Source organism: Podarcis liolepis (assembly GCF_965112155.1).
Source record: "Podarcis liolepis genome assembly, chromosome: 7".
NCBI lineage: Eukaryota > Metazoa > Chordata > Lepidosauria > Squamata > Lacertidae > Podarcis > Podarcis liolepis.
This window is the reverse complement of record NC_139561.1, coordinates 94,634,424-94,657,988: the sequence shown is the minus strand read 5'-3', so window position 1 is coordinate 94,657,988 and position 23,565 is coordinate 94,634,424. Positions and strand designations below refer to the sequence as shown.

The 23,565-nt window shown below is 50.3% G+C and overlaps 1 protein-coding gene and 1 long non-coding RNA gene across 2 annotated transcripts in view; one reads left to right on the top strand and one right to left on the bottom strand.

Moving 5' to 3' along the window:
- Window positions 1-23,565, bottom strand: part of LOC310712948 — a 246,776-nt gene that overhangs the window by 172,865 nt on the left and 50,346 nt on the right. The window lies entirely within an intron of this gene.
- The window catches only part of LOC310712817 (leucine-rich repeat and fibronectin type III domain-containing protein 1-like protein), a 67,008-nt gene that overhangs the window by 26,674 nt on the left and 16,769 nt on the right, over window positions 1-23,565 (top strand). Inside the window, exon 2 of the mRNA XM_083516200.1 lies at window positions 14,697-14,853. The gene's annotated coding sequence lies outside the window, so the exon portion shown is untranslated. The remainder of the gene's footprint in view (window positions 1-14,696; window positions 14,854-23,565) is intronic.

Below are 23,565 nucleotides of genomic sequence, written 5' to 3'. Positions count from 1 at the left end.
CCCAATATTTTATCCAAGTTGGCACCCCAGAGACCTAGTGTGGTGTAGTGGTTAAGAGCGGTAGTCTCGTAATCTGGAAGACCGGGTTCGCGTCTCCGCTCCTCCACATGCAGCTGCTGGGTGACCTTGGGCCAGTCACACTTCTCTGAAGTCTCTCAGCCCCACTCACCTCACAGAGTGTTTGTTGTGGGGGAGGAAGGGAAAGGAGAATGTTAGCCGCTTTGAGACTCCTTAAAGGGAGTGAAAGGCGGGATATCAAATCCGAACTCCTCCTCCTCCTCCTCCACCCCTCCTGACTTTTATTTCAAGGCACCGGCAGAGAAAAATGTGGGTGTTGCTATTAGGGCTGCTGCCCTCGCCTCGATTTACTGGCGCTGCCCAGCGACACAGCCCCTTCCCTGCATCCTCTCCAGGGTTGTATGGCTGCCCCTTCATCTATTTTTACTCTGCCGTGCTCAGGGTGACCTTTTGTTTCTTCCCTCGATGGGAGATCAGCACCGATGTTTCCAGTGAGGGCTGAGCGAAAGGGAGACCCGGGGCCTTTGGCACAGAGAGGCAGAGGGGAAATCGAGAGAAAGATTTGGTGCTGCATAATGTGTTTTTCCGTGTATAACATGCCCCCTATTTTTTGGACTCCAAATTAAGAAAATTGGGGGGGGGGGGAATTGCCCAGAGTTGTTAAGCTTTTTGGAGGGAGGGAATTGCCCAGGGTTGTTGAACTTTTTTGGGCGCGGAATGCCCAGAGTTGAGCTTGGGGGGGGGCAATGCTGAAAATCGCTCACCCACCTGACCGCAGCTGCCTATCACACGCCTCGCAGAAGACCCCAGTCGTCTGCCAGATCACCACTGTATACCGTATTTTTCGCTCCATTGGACACACCAGACCATAGGACGCACCAAACTACAGGAGGGGGAGAACAGGATTTTTTTTTCTTGTTCTCCCCCTCTAAAACAAGGTGCGTTCTGTGCATTCAAAGTGTGTTCACCCGAAGCCTCCGGGGCGCAGCGGGAGTTCCTGCTGGGCTCTGGAGGCTTTGGGTTCCTTTCCCCCACCGCCAGCCCCAAAGACCAGGTTGGGGAACAGCGGGAAGGCGGTGCTCCGCCTCCCCGCTGTCCCCCAAGCTTGTGGGGCTGGTGGTGGGGAGAAGCGCTGCTTTCCCCACTGCCAGCCTCCAAACCAGGTTGGGTTTGCAGGCTGCTATCCGCAAGCCTTGGGAGCCCAGCGGGAACCCCCGCCGCACTCCGAAGGCTTGCGGATAGCTTCCTGAGGCCTGGAGAGCGAGAGGGGTCAGTGCACACCGACCCCTCTCACTCTCCAGGTTTCAGCGAAAGCCTGCAATCGCCCCATAGGACGCACACACATTTCCCCTTCATTTTTGGAGGGGAAAAAGTGCATCCTATAGGGGAAAAATACAGGATCTTCTACTTGCAGATGCCAACAATTGCCCGTCCCCCCCTCTGCATTACCCGTGTATAAGACGACCCCAATTTTTTTTACCTTATTTTTAAATTAAAAAACCCCTCCTCTTATACACGGAAAAATACTGTAATCTCCTTTGAGAAAGCAGCACCTCCCCCGCACCCCTCCTTCCCTTTAAACCAGCAGTTCCCAAACTATTTTGGGGGTCCCCACCTCCTTCACTCACGAGTGCCCCCCCAACCCTTCAAAAAGCATTATCTAGAACAGCAGTTTGCATGACCCCCCCCCCAAGGAAGACAATAACACCAAAGCAGTGCCAATTAATTGCACATTTATTCAGATCCAGTCAGAAGTATTTAGTTTAATTCAACAGAACTGAAGCACTTGATCCAAGGATAGCAGCTTTCTAAGGTCTGGTGGACCCCTCCGGCACCCCCCGTGACACCCCCTTGCTTCTTAGTCCCCCTCCCCCCAAGAATCCCTTCAACTCCAGGGGTGGAACCACCCCCGACTTGGCAGCCGGTCTCCCTGCTGGGCTCAGCCCCTCCAAGATCTCAAGACTTAGTGGTTGTCCCAGGGAGCTGGGCTGGGCCTGGGACTTGGCCACACTTCTGACCCCCAGTTGCAGATTCAGACCCCAATTCTCTTCCTTTTCTTCTCATCCGCTGGTAGTGCCGCTCTGGAGCCTGAGCCAGACTTCCTGGGACTCCTGATCTGACACAGAGATCAAGGAGACTTGCAAACAAGCCGTGGCGCTGAGTGGCTGTTGCCTCCCACCGAGCAGGTGAGCAAATATTTGCGGGAATATTTGCTAGCTGCTTTCTAGGTTCTGTGGTGGGCGGTAGGGGGGAGACGCTGACAGACGCAAAGAAGTCGTGGGGTTGCAGCCACAGGCTGGCAAAGATGATGTTGCTGTTGCTGCTGCTGCTGCTCCCTCCCTCCCTCCCTCCCTCCCTCCCTCCCAGCTCATCCCAACTCGTGAAGCAGACCTGATGGCCTCCATGCCCTTGACATGTGCCAGAGCAGCTGGAACCAGACTCTGCCAGGTTGGAGGTCCGCAAAGCCAGACAGTGCCAGTCAGCGAGGGCAAGGAGGTGCCAGCGGCGTCCTTCTGCCGAGCGCAGCAGGGGCTTGTCAGGGTCTCTTTGCCTCTGATGCAAAATACCTGCTCATTAAGAGCAACATGAAAGGTGGGAAGCTTGTTAATTAGACCTTCATTCTGCCAGGGTCTCCCTTGCAAGTCTCTGGGGCTTAGAGGGAAGGTTGTAGTCACGATCTGGCTGGCTGGCTGTGTGGCAGCCAGTGTGGTGTAGTGGTTAAGAGCGGTAGTCTCGTAATCTGGGGAACCAGGTTTGCTTCCCCGCTCCTCCACCTGCAGCTGCTGGGTGACCTTGGGCCAGTCACACTTCTCTGAAGTCTCTCAGCCCCACTCACCTCACAGAGTGTTTGTTGTGGGGGAGGAAGGGAAAGGAGATTGTGAGCCGCTTTGAGACTCCTTTGGGTAGTGATAAAGCGGGATATCAGATCCAAACTCTTCTTCTTCTTTTAACTTTATCCTACGGTTGCACAAAGCCGGAACTGGCTGGACCAAATGCCTCCCATGGCCTTTCTAGGACACAAAATGATTGACAATAGCACAGGCTGGTATTAAGCTGCTGGCAGGGCCAGGGCTACCCCCCCACAGGGCAAGGTAAGGGGGCTGCCTTCTATGGCGGTAGCAGATCTGGCCTCAGAGAGAGACATCACCTGCTGCTGCCGCCACATACACTTTGGACCAAGGCTGCAGGAGATTCCTGCTCTCATTCGGAAGCTGCGTTGGAAGTCTGGCTTACGGAAAAACATTCACAAACTGGAACACTCACTTCCAGGTTTGCAGTGTTCAGGAGCCAAGCCGTTTGACAACCAAGGTACCACTGTACCAGGGGCTTCCTTCTGGGGTCTCCTGGGCTCTGCACCCACCTGGTGTGATTCAGAGCAGCCCCCATGCTGTTGCCACAAAAATCTTTGATTCCCAGTTCAACCATTAAATGAGATTGTATCTTCCTGATACAGTGGAACTTTGGTTTTCAAACGTAATCCATTCCGGAAGACCAACTTCCGAAACGTTCAAAAATCAAAGGGCTGTTAGCAATTTCAGTGGAGGGGAGGAGAGAGAAACACGCCTTGGAATCTGTTTAAGTTCCAAAAAACGTTCGGTAACCGGAACACTTACTTCCAGGTTTGCGGCGTTTGGGAGCTGAAACGTTCAGCAATGGAGCCATTCGAGAACCGAGGTTTGACTGTATAGAGGTTCCTTTGCCAGGTCTCTGCTGCTGCTGCTGAACCTAATGTTAAGGGGGGAAATTCCAGGGGGGAGAACCTACTCAACAGCCCAGCTCGTTGGGGTGCAAGTCTCCCGTGGGCCCACGCAGTCAGTAAAAGAAGGAAGTTTCAGCCAAGCAATTCGGAGCGAAACACCGGTCAGTAGACCATGATTTTTATTGTTGTGCAACAGGTCTCCCCAGGAGTAAGAACCCCGAGCAAGGGTTGACCTCCTCTTTTAAAACTTTCCTCTTTCCCCCAGAATACACTTTGAGGGGCATCACTGATACTGTACATCATCGCTACATCACTGGCATGTGACAAGTGGGGAGGGGTACACAAGGGTTAGGGACGCGGGTGGCGCTGTGGTCTAAACCACTGAGCCTCTTGGGCTTGTCGATCAGAAGGTCGGCGGTTCAAATCCCCACGACGGGGTGAGCTCCCGTTGCTCGGTCCCTGCTCCTGCCAACCTAGCAGTCAGAGGTCCTTTACCTTTACCTTTATACAAGGGTTACCAGTTCAACATTAGGTCCCTTTATCAGACCCCTTTCCCAACACCTCTTAAGTCCCCATCACAGAAAGAGCAATGCAACTCTTGACATCTCCTTGCCCTCAGGACTAGTCTGGAGATGGGCTTTCAGAACACCTGACTTGCTCAACTGTCTAGTGTTGCCCCCTAGTCACTCCCTGGGTGGGGGGCCCTGTCTGTGCTCTCACGCTTGGGGAATAATGGCGGGATGCCCTGTTCCTGCTGCCTACAGTGACTTCCCGCTTCTTGCTTCATGGACGGAGGTGGAGCCCAAATTCACCTTTCTTTAAGGACCAAAATGGTGTTGGAATGAGGAGAGTTGGTTAAAGTGTGGATTTTCTACAAATTTATAAAGCTTGGTATCTTCCCTGAGCTGTCAAGTCGAAAGGATACATTCAGGCAAAATATTTGTAACATTGTAACAACTTTAAAGATGTGCCCCCCCCCCCGGTGTCATTTCTGTAACACTAAGACGAGGCAGCTGGATCCGACCCGTGGCCCTTCTTGCCCAGCAGCCTGTTCTCACAGCGGCCCACCACATGCCTCTTTCGGGGAACCCGCAAGCAGAACTGAGGCTGCCAGAGCTCTTGCGCAAGAGCAGCCCCCCCCCACCTCCTTGCCTCGCTTCTGCTGCTCTGGGTCTGGGCAGAGCCCCCGCTGCGCAAAGCCCCTTGTTTGAGCATGCAAATCGCTGCTGCTGCTGCTGCATTATTTGTGGGCGCTTCAAAGCCCTCTGTCATTTCGGCAGCGTCCTGGCAGGAGTGCCATCAAGGCCTTTGTGTACAGCTGTCACAAGAGCCTCTGGCTTTCTGTTCCTATCCTGGGAGTCCCCCCCCCCCCCGCTTGTGCGGTTGTTGTTTGGTGTGGCTTTCAGAGCTCAGCATTGTCTAGGGATTAGGAGCGCCGTGTTGCACTTCAGCGACATAAAAGGCAGCGATGGGGGAAACAGCGAGCCGAGTTTGTCAGGCTCCGCGCAGCCCTTGAAAGCCAAATCCTGCTTCTTCTCTCTCCTCCTTGCTCCTGCTGAGCTCACTTGGTGCAGCGGCTTCCAGTTCAGACGCAGGCAAGGCAGACGAGGGAAGAAGGGGCAGCTTTGCTTTGCCCATCCTGGGCTCCCTTCCTGAGCAGATGGGCGGCGAAGGGGAGGTCCTAGCCTCCAGGTATATGTGGCTGGGGTTGGGAAACCCAGAAGGCCAGCCCCCGAGTGGGTGGGCTGCAGGGGGGGGGGCTGTCCCTTTCTGCCACCTGTGGAAAAGCGAAGCATGGGTTGGGGGAATTCCACTGCACATAAACCCAAAGGGGCTTACAAGATTGCCAAAAGGCCATATCTCATAATAAAGCCAAGAGCAGGTGAAAAGCAATTCAGTTAAAAAGCAAGAGTGCTAAATGCATGAAACCACAATGAAAGCCTGGCAGGTTCCCTGATGTGCAAAAGGGTGGGAAGTGGGGCTCTCTGCAACATTTAGCAAAAAAGTGGGCTTGCAGAACAGACACCGGAACATCAGAGCTGACCCAGCAAAAGATCCTTCTGCAAGCCGGTTTTGCAGAAAGCCAGCTGGTCTTGACCATCTGCCTGACGCAGCACAACCACAACGCTCTATTCTGCTTTGGTCAGAGCCACCTGGAGTCCTGTGTCCAGTTCTGGGTGCCATAATATAGAAAGGATGTTGACAAGCTGGAATTTGTGCAGAGGAGGCTGACAAAGATGATCAAGGGTCTGGAAACCAAGCCTTATGAGGAACGGTTGAGGGAATTGGTGGTGTTTAGTCTGGAAAAGAAGAGACTGAGATACATCCATATTCCCTGTCCCTTTATTTCCTTTCCTTAATTCAAACCCTGAACAAGATGGCTTACAACATAAAAAAATACATAATCACAGTGCTTTTTTCCCAGGGAGGTGGGGGAATGACGACGACAAACTTTTTGTGAATCTTTGTACTTTTGTCCATATTCATTTTTCTCGATTTGAACTATAAAATGGTGATTGTCTTGAATCAAAATGAGAGTATCCCTAAACATTTTTTAAAGAAAAAAAGCACAGGTCCTAAGCAATAAATGAGACACATCAAAAAGTGCAATTGAATTGAACAATTGCCACGTGAATCATGATCTCTTTTTAAAAAAGATGCAAAAAATGGACACCAATAACAGCAGCAAAGCCCCCTAAACCACCCCCCAGCCCAAGACTCTGTTCAGCAGCCTCAGCTTTTGTAGCTGGAGTCCGTCAGCGCCCCCCCCCCCAGGCCAGGTGGGGCAAGGCCTGGGCCAGCACAGACCCAGGGAAAGAGCTGGCCACTGGCCTTTCCAGGGAACAGCCTGGAGCCTGGAAGTCACTGCCACATCCCCACATGGGACTGGAAGGGCTCTTCCACAAAGCCAGGAGGGTGAACTGGGCCAAACCTTTGGGGGGGGGGTCCACAGAGGTAGATAAAATCAGGTGTTCTTGTATCTTTAACATGCGACATGCAGAAATCCAGCAGGTTAAGCCTTTTCTACTGTGGAAATACAACTATTGGGGAAAGTTTTCCTTGTTGGCAATTTGTCTGAAATCTGATTACTCCCCCCCCACCCCCCACTCTGTCTGCCCCATTCAAGCGTCCCATCACAACCAAGGACAGAGCGAAATAGGATCCGAGCAGGGCTGGGGTTTGTGAAAATAAGCTGTCTCAAGAGTCCTCAACGTCTTGCGTGTTTCGACTGCAGAGCATCCTCACCGAGGGAAGTCATTGATAGGGTAGAAAACTCATCTCTGTAGGCGTTTGCTGATAAAAAGCTGTGCTCAAAATGCTCAGGCCACGCAGTGTGTGAAGGGCAGCAGTAGATTATTCCTGTAATTCCACCATTCCCTCCACGGTGCCCAGATAATTTTAGCTGCATGTTTGCATTGGTCCCCTGAGCCAACATAAAATCACGCCGAGTCCCTTTCAGCGCCAGCTGGCTCCACCATCTCCCGCCCGCCAGCCTTTGCTCAGGAACCCGGGCAAAAAGGAGCATGAAGAAGCATTGTCTCCGCCCCACGGATCAGGACAAAACTTGGGGCGTGGTACTGAAGCCGTTTCCCAACTTCGCCAGGGCTAGCCTGCAGGTTCTGAATCTGGTCAGGTTCAGGGAAGAGACCACAGCCAGGCCAACTGAAGCACAAGGGCAGCTAGGAAGCCGGAACATTTATTGCTGCAATAAGGTTCTATTTCCCCAGCCAAAACAAAGAAGAAGCAGCCCAGAACAGAGGGCACATGGCTTCTTAAGAGTTCCCACGATTTCCCGTGGTACGTTTCGCACAGCATCATGAAAACATCATAGGTATGTCACAGAAAAGGTGTGGTGTCAGGCAGAAATGTGAGAACCGGACAGTTCAAGTACCCACTTCACACAAGTCAACAAACTATTTGCACATCCCTTTGTAAGGGATGCGGGTGGCACTGTGGTCTAAACCACTGAGCCTAGGGCTTGCCGATCAGAAGGTCGGAGGTTCGAATCCCCACGCCGGCATGAGCTCCCGTTGCTCGGTCCCTGCTCCTGCCAACCTAGCAGTTCAAAAGCAGGAACTGCAAGTAGATAAATAGGTACCGCTCCAGCGGGAAGGTAAACAGCATTTCTGTGTGCTGCTCTGGTTTGCCAGAAGCAGTTTAGTCATGCTGGCCACATGACCCGGAAAAACTGTCTACGGACAAACACCGGCTTCCTCAGCCGATAGAGCGAAATGAGTGCCACAACCCCAGAGTCATCTGTGACTGGACCTAATGGTCAGGGGTACCTTTCCATTTACCTTTGCACCTTCTTTTTCTCTTCCTGGGTCTCATTTCCCTCTGACAACCCCTAGTCTGGTTCCTTTGTCTGAGCTATTAACACCTGGTTTGGCAGTGGGGGAGGGGGCGGGATGCTGAGGACCTGAGGAAACATCTTGAGGATTATGGAGTCCCTGTTCCATTCAGGCCATGAGTCAGGCCCCCTCCCCTTACATCCTGGGACCACAATTTTATTACCTTTTGGAACGAAATAAAACCATCTATTTTTGGTGAATTTCTATGTTTCAGGAAATGGGGTTTCCTTGTCTTACGGTGGCACTGGGAGCCCAGTATAGGCTGTTGAATGGAGGAAGATGTATAGAAATCAGTGGTATCTCTGTGCATGTAACGCTGGGAGCCTTTGTCAAGTGGCTGTTGTCGAGTCCTTACAGTGCAGCATCCAAACTCAAGAGGCCAGCGCTTCTGATGCCTGGGCTGGGTACCGTCCCCCATCCCCCGGTCCATAACACGCCCCACAACCTCTGCTGCATCTAGGCATGTGGGGAGCTGCCTTAAAGAGAGCCAAAGCCTTGGCCCAGCCAGCTGAGCCTACATGGGGCAGGAATGGCCACCAACCTGGAGGGATTTAAAAGAGGGTTTTTTTAAATGGGCAGAGCGAGTTTGACTGCACTGCATGAAGAAGTATCCAGCCCAGTGCTGACTACGGTGGCCCCGCAGGGTTTCAGGCTCCCAGCCGTACCTGGAGAGGCCAGCAGGATTTGCACCTGGAGCTTCTGCTTGCAAGGCCGCCACTGAGCTATGGCCCTCCAGGGCTCCAGGCGGAGGGCATTACAGGCCCTCCTACCAGTGGCGGAGCTTCAAGCTCCGGCGGGGGCGTGGCTGGCGTGCGTCCTGGGGGCCTGGTGCGCCACCCACAGGGTCCTCGCCCCCCCCTTTGGAAGGCTCTATTTTGTTTTGTTTTTTAATATATAAATTTTATTAGTATTTTCTGTTGGCTTTTTGCAGTATGGTAGCGCTGCAGAGAGCTTGCTGGGGAGACCATGCATTAAAAAGAAGGGACTCAAAAATAACTTAAAGAAGGTTTTAATAAGAAAAACAAAAACTCCATTAACACTAAATATATTAACAAACAAACATGACCCAACCACCAACCCATTCCCCAGGGTAATGGGAGAGCTAGGTGCTGCTCCTTATATACTCTACCCAGATGCTGACACACCTTAATCAAATACAACTCAGCAGCACCTGCTATGTTTCACAGCTGTAAAGCTGGGTCTCGTTAGTTTGCTCTGGCCCTTGCTCTGGCCCCTTAAAGACATACACATGGAGTGGAACAATGATGAACCTTTACATTTAAAGAAACCATTCAACATTTCCCCTGCGGTTCATCATTGTGGAACAAAAACATAAAACATACTTTGTACATGTTTTTCATGTGTAACCTTTGGAAGTGCTTCTTGTAAACTGCAACCTATAATGTTTGGTATGTTTAAGGTACATTACCACTCTCTTAAGAGCAGAGAAACATTGCATAGTGGGCTTTTCCACATTGTGATGCATCTTTTAACAAAAGCTTAACTGTTTCATATTTTACACTTGGTGAATAGCACAAATCATAATCTTCGCCTGGAATTTGTTGAAAGCCCCTAGCAACTAGTCTTGCCTTGTACCTTACAACTTCATTTTTGTCATTCATTTTAACTCTATAAACCCATTTTGAATCAATAAGTCTCATATCTGGGGTTTGTGGTACAAGAGACCAAGTGTTATGCTCTTTTAAAGAAGCTATCTCAGAGTTCATAGCTTTATACCAATTTACAGCTTGGTGCATAGGTAAATTCTGAACATCACTGTAGCTTTTTGGCTCAGAAACCACCTTATTGGCATACACAGTATTAAAATGTTCATCTGCAAAACGTTGTGGCTTCTGCCTCTTTCTATCTGACCGTCTCAGTCCGGAAGGAGAGTCAGACTCCTCAGACTTAATGGGACTCAGTGAACTACTAGTTTCAGGTTGTAAATTATCATTGTCAGACTGAAGAGGTAGGTGCCTGTAGGCTAAGCTCACGGTCAGAAAACTCAAGAGAATCTAACCTCCCCTCAGGTGCCTGTGACTTTAAGTCAAACAAATTATCAGATTCAACAGGCTTTTTGTCTTTCCCCATTAATTCAGAATCACCATTTTCTCCTGCTGCTGCTGCTGCTGCTTCCTCTTCTTCCTCAGTATCATTTATACCATCAGTATCTTGGAAAACAGCAACCCCATTCCAATTTACAGTTTGTATCATGCTTCTGGTAATATGAAATTTGCCAGTTGCTGGTATGTAAATTCTGTACGCCCCCTCCTGGTAGCCCATTAATTTTCCCTGAACACTACGTTCACCCAATTTCTGCTTAGCAGGATAATGCATAATTACATCTGAACCCCAAATACGTAGGTATTTCAGATTAGGGCGTTTTTTAAACAACTTCTCATAGGGGGTGACATCTAAACCAGAATGATAACTGCGATTTCTAACATAACAAAAAGCATGGAGTGCTTCAGCCCAAAAGTCTTTGGGCAGATTAGCATCGTGCAGATAAGTTTTAACCCCTGCCTGCAAGTCACGCTGCACAACTTCAACAAGCCCATTTTGCCAGGGACTTCGGGGGCAAGATAACTCATGAGTAGTCCCCTGCGCTTCCAGGAATTTCTCAAAATCCTCAGAAACAAATTCCCCGCCCCGGTCAGAAAACAGGTTCTTAATTGGTTTGGGTTATGGGCCCAGTTGCAAAAAACCTTGTACTTCTCAAATGCTTGGAACTTCTCAGCTATTGCATAAGTCCAACAATATCTACTATACTGGTCTATGAGAGTAAGCCAGTACTTAGAACCTCCTAATGATGGTGGGAGTGGCCCAACTAAATCACAATGTACACGCTCAAATGCCTCAGTTACTTTTCTATCTGAGCACCTGCCCTTGCATGCAACCTTAATCTTATTCTTGCAACAGGATAGACATTGCATAAAGAATTTGCATGGTTTTAAGTTGAGGCCATTGACAATATTCTTTGTCTTAATTACATCAGCAAAATTCAGGTGTCCCAGAATTCTGTGCGCCACGTGGATACACCCAGAATGTGGTCTTACATTCCTCAACCCCTGGCTTGACTGTGCTGCTCTGCAATTTATATGCGATTGTGAGTAGGTGCGAAAATACAGTCTATATAAACCATCAGATTCCCGGGCATACAATAGACATTTGTTCCCCTCGAAAAACTCACACATAGACTTTAAGAAACGCACAGTTATGCCTTGACGGGCAAAGCACCTTACTGACAATAAATTGTCCACTGACGGGCAGTAAATGCAGTTCGCTATTGTAATGTTTAAAGAGTCAAGTTTAACAGTACCCCTGCCAAGTGACTGCAGGACTTGTGAATTGGCTAAATGTACATTACCAATTTCCTCTTCGAAAGAAATAAACAAGCTTCGATCATTGCAGACGTGCTGAGATGCACCTGAGTTGATAACAAAAGACTTCCACTTGGCACCTTTAATTCTTTTACGATCTGTAGTCCGAGCGTGAAAAGCTCGCGGCTCGTTTCTGTCCCTACTATATGATGCCGGCTGCTGGGCTGACGACCGTGATTGACGAACAGAAACAGGCTTGGGAGTACTTTGCTTTCTTTTGGATCTGCAGTCCCTTGCAAAATGTCCTTGCTTATTGCAGAACCAACAACGCTTTGCAGCTTTAAATGCAGTTGTATCACCACAGGTTTGCATATGGCGTTCCTCATTCTTTCTGGAAACAGGAGTGCTTATGGCACAAGCCTCCCTTCTATCCAACTCGCCCATTAATCTTGCCGTTACCCCTTCCACAGTTAATTGTGCTGGTGGAACAGCAGATATCTGGCTAGCTATACCATCAAAGTCCTCATCAAGGGAACAAAGGATGATAAAAACATACTGAATATCAGGTATCTCCATGTCCCTTCGAATTAACTCGCCGCGTATTGCCTCCAGACGTCTCAAGTGTGCTGCCAAATCTCCACCAGGCTGCAACTTCGTCTGGTACAACTGCTTGAAAAACGTCAATACAGACGCTGACTCTTTTCTAACATGCACTGCTGCAAGACTGTCCCACATTTCTTTGGCAGTTTTCTTATTTCTTATATAGACTACTTGCTGGTCGCTGACTGCCAAATTAATTATCGCCCTGGCTTTTGCATCTCCTTTCGACCAAGCATTAGTTACAGGGTCAGGAGGGTCATCAGTTACATAGGTCCATACTTCTCTAGAGGTCAAAAGCGCCTCCACCCGAAAAGACCATAAACTATAGTTCTCATCTGTTAGCTGTGGGAAGACCAGAGCCTTCTCAGCTTCAGGAACCCGGTCAACCATTCTGGAACTCTTCCAGACCCACAAAAACTACGCTAACAGGAGAAGGAGTTTTCAAACCTTTCTCAGAGTCCAAAAATATGCAGTCATCCACTCAGCAGCTGGGCCCATAACCAAAGATGTTGGCTTTTTGCAGTATGGTAGCGCTGCAGAGAGCTTGCTGGGGAGACCATGCATTAAAAAGAAGGGACTCAAAAATAACTTAAAGAAGGTTTTAATAAGAAAAACAAAAACTCCATTAACACTAAATATATTAACAAACAAACATGACCCAACCACCAACCCATTCCCCAGGGTAATGGGAGAGCTAGGTGCTGCTCCTTATATACTCTACCCAGATGCTGACACACCTTAATCAAATACAACTCAGCAGCACCTGCTATGTTTCACAGCTGTAAAGCTGGGTCTCGTTAGTTTGCTCTGGCCCTTGCTCTGGCCCCTTAAAGACATACACATGGAGTGGAACAATGATGAACCTTTACATTTAAAGAAACCATTCAACATTTTCCACACAACAACACGAAAGATATTGAAAAATAACAAAACACAAAAACCAACATTCATAAAACCAAATCCATATCTTAATAATATAAGCACTAAAAAGAAAAACAAACATTGACTTCCACCAATCCCACAGCACCTCCTTTACCTCTCATTGTGTCTTCCTGTTTTCCTTATCATCTCTATCCTAGCATCTAAAGATAAATCCCTCTTTCTTATCCTTTCACTTCACAAGGTTATTCCAGACTCAGCCAGATTTCTGTCCTTGAACCTTGACTTTTAAGGTATTCATTTAGGCACTCCCATTCTTTCTTTACTTTTTGGTCTTTGTCTTATTATGTCTGTCAATTTGGCTGATTGACATCCGGGGGGCGTGGTGCCCAGCGCGCGGGGGCAGCCACCATGGCACCCCACCAGGATCGTGCCGCCAGGGGCAGTGCGCTCCCCCCACACACCAGTGCCTCCTACTGATCCAGGGTCGTTCTGCATGCAGCGCGCCTGCTTTCGCCAGGAGCTGCAGCCTGATGCCAACACTGCCGAATTGCGACTCTGCAGCTGCGGTTGCCATGGCGGTTGGATGTTCCCCGTCTGCTTTGTCAGGTTGATGCTCTTAATTGGCCTCCAGCCGAGGCCCTAGAAATTAGCCGCGGAGAGGAAAGATCTGGTGGCAGGCGTGGCCTTCAATGGCGCACTCACCTGGGCGAGCAGCTGGGCTGCCACAGATGAGAAGCAGGTGGACCTGGGGGGGACTGGGGGCTCCAGGGTGGCTGAGCAGGAGCCCCTGCCCTTTCTGGGACCTGCTTTCAGATGAAGCTGCTGCCAGGATTGTGCCCTTTGAGGAGACCTCCTTGCAGACGGGGGCCACTGGGGGTGGGGTGGGGAGATGCAGGGCGTGCCCCTCTCCCCCTGATCCTTGGGGAAGGGGGGTTTCCTGGGATTGGCAGAAGACAGGAACTTGAGGTCTCCTGGGAGATGCTTCTTCTGGGAAAAGGGTCCTCTTGCAAAGTGGGGGCCTTTCAGCACCATTCAAGGAGGCTGAGCAATGAGAACTCAGCCCTCCCCACCCCAGGAGTTGTGTCTGTTGGGAAAAGTGTGCTGCGGTGGTTAGAGTGTCTGTCCAGGACCTGGGAGAACAGGGTTCAAATTTCCCCCAACTTGGCCATGAACCTCACTGGGGGGCAAGTCACTGCCTCTCTCAGCCTAACCTACCTCACAGGGTGTAGGGATGATCGCTGGGTGCGGAGCACACTCCCCACCCGCGCATGACCTTGGGGTGTGGGGCACACTCCCCCTCACAGATAAAGCCACAGCTGTCTGAACACTGTGCCCTCTGTCTAACCTTTTGCGGTCTCAGTAGTCTGCGGTGTCCTGTCTGTGACCTTTGTCTCTGAGACCTTTGTCTCCTTTGTCATACACTGTGCAAGGGGAAAATGACGCGGTGGAAACAGGTGCCAAAATAACTTTGTACCACCCCATGATCTCGGGACTGGAAGATGTGTAAAGGTCACAGTCCAAAATGTATCTGCCTGGGTTTGCATATTGTGTCAATAAAAGGAGCCTCCACAGAGCTGGCCGGCAGCTTGCTTGCAGCTCACCTGTGCGCAGCTCACCTCCATTATCAACTCCTGCCTCATGTCCCTCACTTCAACAGGGTTGTTGTGGAGGTTAAATGGGAAGGAGGAGGATGATAAATGCCGCCTGAAGCTCCTTGAATAAAAAAGTGGGCTATAGATGCAATAAGAAAAATGAGTGGGCGCCTTTGTCCTCTCAGGCAAAGTTCTTTCTGACGCAGCCTCCTCTTCCCTTCTTTTCTTTCAGGAGGGATGGCAGCCTGTGAGCCCCCCCAGGGGGGCTGGACTGACGGGCGAATGGCAGATCTGTCACTCCAAGGGCATCCTGTGCGCCTGAGCTCCTGATGACAGGCGGTCCGGGAGGCTGGAGCCGGCCGGGCAGTGAACTTGGAGATTGCTTGAAAGTAAGTGCTGCAACTCCCTGCCTCTTTGGTCAGGGGCCAAGCTGGGCTCTTCTGTGGGTCTCTGGGGGCCACCGGAAATGTCAGGATATGGGGCTAAAGGACCCCCTCACTCTCCCCACACACATCCTGGGCATGTGGCAGATGTTACCTCTGGCACTCACTCCCTCAAGGACTGTTGCCGAATTAGGTTTGATGATAAGGCGCAACTTCCCTGTTCCCCAAATTAAGGGGAAATTGCCGTGAAGGGAGATTTGAGCCTGTGCCTGCGTCAGCAAAGCTCTGCCGCGAATGCAAAGCACTCCCCCCCCAAAAAAAAGGTCACCGCACCAAGATGAAACCCCCCACCCACCCAGGGCTGTGTTTTGTTTTGGAGTTAATTTGCATTTTAAGTTCCTGTGATTCAATCCACCGCAGCACACCTGCCTCGTTTGCCAGCGAGTAATTAGATTGCTGTTCGGCATCTCGCAGTTCTCCGCTCTCTCGCAGCTCAATTCCGTTTTATGTTGCGGGTTTCAATTAAGCTATTAACACATTTTAGGATTCAGAAAATCGCAAAAAAATAAAAATAATCCATTCTCTTCCGGCGGGTGAACTCGAAGGCATTTTTGTATCTGTCCAGGAGGCAGGGAGAGAAGCGGGGATGTGCTTCAGGTGATCTGGGCAATTCTGTGCATCGGCCGGAGGAGGCGACATCGCCGTCTTCTCCAATTTGCAGGGCTTGTAATAGGAAACAGGTCTACTTGAGCAGAGCACACAGGCGTTCACCTGAGCTATAGGGAGGGCGGCACGAGGGCCTTCTTTACCGGGGGGTTGCAAGGGGTGCGGGACACCCCGGCACCGAATTCTGGGGGGGGGCGCCAAATGTATACCTGCGGTATACCGGTCCCTCTCAATTGTCGGCAGTGAAAATCAATGGAATGAAAGTTGTCCCCCTCTGTTGCTCTGCTATTCCATAGCGTCAAATATTCCCGATGAGTCAGGAAACAAAAGCAGTTATTTCCGCTGTGTCGTTGTTGCAGGTGAGCGGATTTTGCTACCCTTGAAAAGGTCAGCAACATTGGCTTCCCTCCCAAAAAACTTTTGAGTCTGCCCACCCCCCAAAACTAAATGTGGGAGCGCTGGGTGGATCTTTGCACCCCGGTGGGACATATGCTAAAGATGGCCCTGGGCGACACTGTGGGGAGGGGTGGCGCTTGTGGGGTGTTTCCTGTGGGGGCTTGTGGGGGGCCCAGAAGGCACTGGTTTATTTTTATTTTTCTAATAATATTTTCATTAAATTTTCAACAAAAATAACAAAATTAAAAAACAAACAACAACCACCACAACCACAACCACAAATTACACACATACACACACAAGCAGTATCAAATGCATAAAATGGGATTCTCCAAACCCCATGACTTCCCTCCCCCCCAGTGGCGTAGCGTGGGGGGTGCAGGGGGGGCCGGCCACACTGGGCGCAACACCTGGGGGTTAGGCTTAGGGGGCGCAAATCAACGGGGTAGGGGGCGCAAATTACTTGCCTTGCCCCGGGTGCTGACAACCCACGCTACGCCACTGCCTCCCCCACCCAGTTCCTTAAATTTCCTTTTCAACTGCATATCATTTTCATTCCAAATTATTTTTTCTACCTCAATTTCCCTATACTATTTCAAAAGTTACAAGTGTTCTAAAATCCTGCCAATGTACCTGTTTACAAGACTTTTGTAGATACATGATAAATATTTCCCATTCTTCTTTAAGTTTCTCGTTGTCTTGATTTCTGAGCTTTCCCGTTAGTTTCGATATTTCAGCGTAGTCCATTAACTTGGTTTGCCAGTCTTCTTTGGTGGGACTGCTTCCTCTTTCCATCTGATTTCCGCCCCCCACCTTTGAACTGGATGCCAATTCCTGCAAGTTGCTTTGCCTCCTCACAGGTCTGGGCCTGGGAAGACCATCTTTTATGTCAGATGTTGTAAATGCAGCTGCTGGCGGTTTCTGCTGCGTAACCACTGACTTGCTCGATGTTGACACTTCCATTCCACCTTAAGGAACAGGCATGGGATTGTTGAGTGTCACATGTCTGTTTACATTCCAGCACAGTATGCTGGGAACTTCCGTTTGTATATAGCTTTTGCTTTACCCATTATCTCTGGGACGACACGAGAGAAAGACGACATGTTTCTTTGTCCTGATTTATGATTAATAAATCTGTAGTTATAGTCTGACTTCACAAGCCTCACGCCTATTCTGTGTGCGCAGTACACTCTGCTAAGAGCGTGCCCTGGCTCTTGAAGTCGCTGATTTATGTCGGACCACGGGACGATGGAGGGAGACAGCACAGCTGGGGCTTATCAGCTGGCCTCCCGGCCCTCTGCATTTCGACACTCATGCTGCTGCTGTTGGCTTCCATCTGTCTCAAGAGACAATGGAGTGTGCCTCCGAGGGTGAAGTCAAATTGCTGGAGAATCGCAAACCCTGCCTTCCTTGCTTTTTTGCTGCATTTGTGGCACCAAAGTGATCTCCACAGAGCGTGAACCTGAGCAGGGTGTTTGGAGGCCCTGGGCTGCCCCCCCCCCCCTGGTGGGGTCCAAAGGAAAGCAGAGCAAAATGTTTGGCACCAGCTGGGCTGCAGGAGTTGCCGGAAGGAGGCAGACAAAATGCCCCCCAGCCGCCCTAGGGACTCCACTGCGGACTAGTGTAAGCTTTACTCCTTAGCCTTCTCTTCCCCAAAGACCTCTCGCAAGGCAGCAGGTGAATATCAAAGAATCACAGAATTGTAGAGTTGGAGAGGGACCCGTGGGGGTCATCTAGTCCAGCCCCCTGCAATGCAGGAATTACAGCCAAAGAACCCAACCTCAGCTTAAAACCCTCCAAGGAAGGAGAGTCCACCACTTTCCAAGGGAGTCCGTTCCACTGCTGAGAGGTTCTTCTTCTTGTTATTATTATTATTTATTGAATTTATATACCTGGAGGTCTCAGGGCAGTTCTGGTATTTCCCCCTTATTCCCTCACAAAAGATAAGACACGACACAGTCTTCTATAAAAGTATAAAAAGAGTTCACAATAGGATCCCAGAAGGCAGACTTACCTTAGAAAAGTAACATACACCTGGAATCTATCTTATAAGGAGACAGTCCCTTTGTCCTCTCTGGGCTGGAGGCCAAGAGAGCATCTTTGGCTAAGCAGATGTTGCTTCTTTGATGCATGTAGTCAAAGAGAGAGAGATGGCTGCCCTGCCCTGTGCTTTTGTCGTTACCTGCACAGGTGAGGCCACACCCACCTCTAGTCACATGCAGAGGGAGTCTGTCCCAGCCCAGAAGGAAACAGGAAGTTGACCTGCTGGCTGGACAAACATTTCTCCCCATGTGTAAACATGTTCACTCTAGGAAGGTTGTACTTGACTGCTCTTGTGTTTCACATCCCACATCAAGAAGGTGGTTTCATCACGTGCAGGAAAGGGAAGTGAGGGGCTGGTGGGGCTTGTCCACCTGGGAAGGGAACCCTCCAGGGCTTGGCCTCCAGAGGGTCTGAGGCCATGCAGGGAACACCAAACTGCTTAAGTTTTATTTCAATTAATTATTTGTATTTTACGCATTGTGACCAATTCTGACAGCTGTTAGCTTTTAGCAATAAAGATTTCATTCATTCATTCATTCATTTCACAAAGTCAAGCTGGGAGGCGGTGGGAGAGGAGGCGAGCAGGGAAGTTCTCCCGGGCCCCATCTAGGCTGTTCCAGCCTGAAAGCTTCCCCACAGATTCTCCACAGGGGGGCTCCTTTCACCTCCCAGGATAGTTATTTCTCCCAAACTAAGCAAATTGCAGGAGCCTAAATGGTCCCTTTCCTGACTCCGAATTCCGAATCTTGCTGCCTTGCATAAATAGGTTCCTCAGAAGTGGGCAGTTGCACCAACTCCCACCTCCATCAGTGAGGGATTAAGCATTTCCAGTGAGCTCCCTCAGGTCTCCTAATTGTGCTTTGTGCTGGTTGCTCAGTTCAGCAGGCGGCAAAGCTGCCCTGTGCCACAGAGGCCGGATCCTGCTTTGGGTTTTCAGGTGCCTCAATGGGAAACCCGCAAGCAAGACTGGAGCACAAAGAGTCCTCTCCCCTTTGCCAGTTTCCAGCAGCTGGGATGCAGAAACACAACTTCTTCCAGCTTCAGAGACAGAACATAGACCTCAATAGCCCTGCTCCCCTCCAGGACTCTGTCTAATCCTCTTTTGAGAGCCACCCAAGTTGATGGCCATTGCTGCTTCCTGTGGCAAGGAGTTCCACAGTTTAACTGTATGAAAAAGGACTCTCTCCCTCCCCCCCCCCCACAAGCCCATCTATGCATTGTACTGTTTTCCACTTGAGGCAAAACAGGAAATGCCACCTTGCCCTGCTCCTGCCACCACTGCCTTTTCTGCTGCCACCGTGCGCCCTGCCGCACCCTCTGCTGTGGAGAAATGCCACCACCTCTTGCACCAGCAAGACTGTGCTGATTTCGAGTGAGAACTTGCCCCAAATGGATGTGATTTGCCCAGAATCAGTGCCAATGGCAGCAGTGGTTTGGCAGACAGGGCACCCGCGGGCACGCTTCCTGGGGGGGGTGGAGTGATCAGATGGGATTACTATAAGGAATTATGAAATGTGGAGCAAGCCATTGTGCCCGCTATGAAAGCATGGCGTTGACTGGGATTGATTCATTGACAATAATTTCTGATCAAATCCCACAAGCCTCTACATCTATTGCATTTTTTCTTTGCTGCCCAGTTCTCTCTGTCTGAGAAGCACATATAAGCATTCTAGGACATAGGCTGGTTACCGGTTGCTGCACCAGGCACCCGAGACCATAAAAACAGTAGGCAGTTTCTTTTGATGTAACCTTCCTTGGATTTGTTAAACTTAGGACCTGGAAATAGTTTCACAGGAAGGTGATAAAGATACCTACCGTATCTCCTTGCCATCCTTCCTCTAGTGTTTATTGCTTGTTTATGACCTCCGCGGTTGATGAATGCATTCTTCCTTTTTAGTTCTGTTTTAATTACCCCAGAAGGACGCATGCTTAAATTAGTTTTTTGTAGTTTATCTTTGTCCCCACGTGGGGTTTTTGAAATGCTCAGAGGAAATCTGATTGGTTCTTACGAACACTGTGTCAAAAGTTCTTTTGTGAATAAAACGACCTGGGCCGAGGGGTGGAGAGAATTATTATTATTATTGGCACCCCTCCCAGAGTCTTGCTGGTCAAGCCTGGTGTGTATTCTATGAATCAGAGTCCAATCCTTCCTTTGCTTTGGGAACGCCACAGGGGGGCTTCTGTCATCTGATACAGTGGCTGCACCCTGACTCATGGCTGGGCCAGCTCTGACTCAGCTGCCACCTGCCTTTCTCGGACACAACTGTCCAGTTTGTGGGTGAATTTATGTCCTGCCGTGGATGTTTCTGGAATACTAATGTGACTGCCAAGTTGTGTTTGGGGGAATCCCCTTCATCTTGGTTTTCTTTCTTTTTTTGGGGTCTCATAAAACAATAATAGAGTCATCTAGTCCAACCCTCCAATGAAGGAATCATAGAATCATAAGAGTTCAGAGGGACCTCAGGGGTCATCTAGTCCAACCCCCTACAATGCAGGGATCTCAACCAACACAGCCCTGGCCGGTGGCCATCCAACCTCTGCTGAGGAACCTCCAAGGAAGGGAAGTCCACCATCTTCTGAGGGAGATAATTTCCACTGTCAAAATTCCACAGCTCTTACCGTCAGAAAGTTCTTCCTCACATTTAGTCAGAATCTGCTTTCTTGAAACTGGAAGCCATTGGTGCAAGTCAAACCCTCCAGGGCAGGAGAAAGCAAGTTTTCTCCATCTTCCATGGGACAGTCCTTGAGATGTTTGAAGCTGGCTCTCATATCTCCTCTTAGGCTCATATCTCCAGGCTCTAAGTGGATAAGGAAAAGGCTTTGTCCGTCTCTCCTAATGCTAGAACTCATGGACAGCCAGCTCAGCTGAGCGTTGGGAGATTTGGGACAGAAAAAAGTCCTTCTTGACACAGGGCAGAGTTCAACTATGGAACTCTCTCCCACAGGAGGCAGTGATGGCCAAAAACTTAAAAAGGTAAAGGGACCCCTGACCATTAGGTCCAGTCGTGACCGACTCTGGGGTTGCGGAGCTCATCTCGCTTTACTGGCCAAGGGAGCCGGTGTACAGCTTCCGGGTCATGTGGCCAGCATGACTAAGCCGCTTCTGGAGAACCAGAGCAGCGCACGGAAACGCCGTTTACCTTCCTGCTGGAGCAGTACCTATTTATCTACTTGCACTTTGAAGTGCTTTCGAACTGCTAGGTTGGCAGGAGCAGGGACCGAGCAACGGGAGCTCACCCCATCGCGGGGATTCGAACCTCCGACCTTCTGATCAGCAAGCCCTAGGCTCTGTGGTTTAGACCACAGCGCCACCCGCATCCCATGGCCACCAACTTTGATGGCTTTAAAAGAGGATTAGACAAATGTGTGGAGGAGAAGGCGATATGTGGCTCTTCTCCAAGGTTGCTGCGCTCTGTCTCTGCAGCTGGAAGTGCTGAATCCCAGTTGCTGGGAAATGCAGGAGGGCAGAGGGCTTGAATGCTGCTTTCTGGTTTCCTAAAGGCATCTGTGCTGGATCGGGCCCCTTTGGTTTGATCCGGCTGCAGGCTTTTCCTAAGTTCTTCTGACATGCCCCCCATTGAGTCTGGGTTGACAGAAAGGCCCAAAGTAGTTCTTGCTCCTCAGTTGCCCCTGGATGGAGGACTTCAACTTGTTCTCCCCCTCCCAAATAATTTCTGGTCATTCTGTGACCCCTCTCTTCTGCATATGACCCAGTCACTGTGGTTTCCCCAGACCCAGAAACCGCTGCCTATGCAGGCAGAAACCATTTTATCTCCTACACCCCCTGCGCAAAGGCAGCCTTGCAGTCTCCCCATGCATGAAATCTGCTCTTGTTCGCTGAATATTTCATGGCGAGGCAACAAGATCTCCATCTCTGAATAAACCACTCTAGCCTGGGAGGGTTTTGCACATGTTGGAGCAGATGGCTGCTGCCTTCTCCAGGGGCAGCGGAGGGTTGGCCTGGCCTGTTCTCCTCGCCTGCTCCACACAGGGGAAGTTCAGCTCACCTGGGGCAAAGACTCTCTTTCTCCTCACAGGTGCCCCATTCCAGACACAGTGGGTTCAGATCTGCTGCCTCCCCCCCCCCCACCTCCCAGTGGTTGTCAAACTACTGATATATCCTTGGAGATTCTGGGAGCAAAGGAGGACAGGTTGCCACCAAGCGCCAATTTGCCTGACAGCCATCGCACTTATTTTGCAGTCTGGGGAGGTGGGAGATGAGAGGGGGAGCTTGCCCCTCCCCACCTGCTTGCTCTGTACCCAGGGAGATAACAAGGCGGGGGGTGAAGTAAGCTGTGGAACTGCTCTGGTCTGCAAAGCCATTGCAAGGCTGCTGCCGTTGCTGCTATAGCCGTGAATGTCAAGCAAAGGCTTCCCTGCTCCTTTGCAGTGCAACAGCCCCAGGGTCTTGCAGCAAAGCCCCTCCATCAAGACTGGGGGCCTTCTGGAAGCAAAGTCCCAGAGGTCTCCCACCTTTCCTAAGCCAGGGGCACAAGGGCCTGAAGATGCCCCACTTGGGCTTAGCATGGAGGGGGCAAAACCATGCCAGAGCCCCCCTCCCCAATTGCCTCCCACCCACTCTGACCCCTCTTTTCTGCCTTATTTAAAAGGCCACCAGGCCTTGCTATAATTCCCAAACTTTTGCAAAGGACCGTGATTTTCTCTGGGATGTGAACACTGTCTAGTAATGCTGATAACTGCAGTTTCCCCTCTCTTAATTTGGATATGTGCGGATTCCCCCCACCCCCTTCAATCACTAAAGCGAGAGAAACTCCCTCTCCCCTTCTAATGAAAATGAATGTTTTTAGCACCCACAATGTGAGATGTGGCGATGGAATGAAAGGATTGTGTATTTTATGGGCTCCAATTAGCGCTGAAATATTAAAACATTAAATATTAAATGGGGATCATCCTAGAAGCTGCTGCAGAGAACTGAAATAACCCAGGAGAAGGGGGCTGGGGGGGGCAAGTCGGCCTCCGTTGGGGTCAAAGGTGCAGGAAAGGCCAGCTGGCAGGCAGAGGAGCCTTCAGGTTGCGAGTGGCTGGTGTGGCTTGTGTTGCTGCTGACTTCAAGGCTTCTGACTTCAGGGCTGACGACTCCTGACTCCTTCGCAGCTGCTTGTCTCAGATAATTGCCCCCCCCCTTCAGATGAAAGCGAGACTCGCCGCCTCACTTTCAAAGGACTTGGGGGGTGTTAACCAGAAACATGTGGTGTTGTGTCAACACCACGTGGTGATGGTGCCCAAAATAGCCTCGAGGGCTCTGCGCCAGGCACACAGTGCCCTTCCTCTGCCTGGGTGAATTGGGGGCAGGCCGGTGTGGGGAAGGGGGGGGGGACTTTTTGGCAGTCGCAGACTCTGAATGCAGACATGAAAGCTCACTCCTCGCCCAAGGGCCATAGACTCACAGAATGGCAGACTTGGGAGGGACCCCAGGGGTCATCTAGTCCAAAACCCTGCAATTCAGGAATCAGGAATCACAATTTTGTGCTCTTAGTCCAGTCCAGTTTAGCGGAAGGTGATTGATGGCTCCTAGCCAGGACAGCTAGAGGCAGAACATGATTCTCAATGCCAGTGGCTAGAAACCGCAGAAGGGGAGGCTTCCTCTTGTGC